Genomic DNA, 1,177 nt, shown 5'->3' on the forward strand with positions numbered 1-1,177 from the left:
GGAGGAGGGTTATCCCCTAGAAAAGGGTGCATGCAGTGTGAGGAAGCACTGCATACACTGACCGAAACAGCAGCTTCAGAGGGGTTGAAGAGGAGGAAGTTATTTCAGTTTGACTAGAAAAGCCCTGATTAGATGGCTCTAATAACAGGACACATTGCTAAACCCTGAACTTGTAGCTGCAAGTTTGGTGGGAAGAGTATGTATCTATTTGTCTTCCAAAAAGTGTCCACTACAGCCTGTCAAACTGCACTATTCCCAAGAGGACAGAGCAGTTGGTAAAGTGACAGAAGACTCCAAAACCTCCTGGAAAACAAATGTGCACTGGGTGAAGTAGGAGAGACTTTGTCTCCTTAGAGGTGCCATATAGAGCATGCACTTCACTTTAGTGATCTGATGGGGCATGGTATTTACAGTAAGGACAAGCAAGGATTTTGTAATAAACCAAGTAGTTTTTTTCCTAGCACTTCCTGAGAGTTGCCAGGCCAGAGCATCAGCTGTAGCTCAGTGGTGCTGGTAGCTGCTGCAGGGTAGGAAGGTTGGTGAGGAGGGCGTACCAGTTGTGGAGTGATGGTTTGTAAAATGCATAGTTTGCATAGTTAGTTTATCCCCTTTCCAGCCCCAAAACCATTAAGAGAAAGAAGTCAGTTTAGCAGAGTGTTGCATTTGTGAAGAACATGAAATCAGGAAAACAAAACTAAACTAAAAAAATAGCCAATGCAATTACAGAGGCTTCTTACTCCTTCCAGATCAGGAAGAAGAAAGGAGTAAGAGAAGTACAAAACATAAGCCATGGCTGTTTCACAAACCTTCGCCATCTTAAATTAAGTTTACTACAGGCCTCAGTTGAAGATATTAGAAAATCACCAATGCACACATTTCTGCACCTTTGTGTGGGTGGTTGTTGGTGGTGTTCTAGGGTAGTTAAGTGCCTTTTCTTAATTAAAACGTTCTGTTTTGGAGGTGGATTTTTTTTCTTTTCTTTTTTACATTATTGCTGTTTTGACAACAAAATTAAAAGCTATTTTGGACTCCATCCAGCAACAGAAAATCAGTTTCCCCAGCTGTAAAACATGTAAAAGCAGGTTCTAAAGGGGCCTTTTCTCTTACCAGCTATTTAACAAGGAAAAAAAAAATCTAAAGTACTTCTGTTCTTAGTGTAGATGAATTTACTCCATCC

Source organism: Tinamus guttatus, unplaced genomic scaffold (genome assembly GCF_059628265.1).
Source record: "Tinamus guttatus ecotype Peru unplaced genomic scaffold, ASM5962826v1 Tinamus_guttatus_pri_ptg000741l, whole genome shotgun sequence".
NCBI classification, from domain to species: Eukaryota; Metazoa; Chordata; class Aves; order Tinamiformes; family Tinamidae; genus Tinamus; species Tinamus guttatus.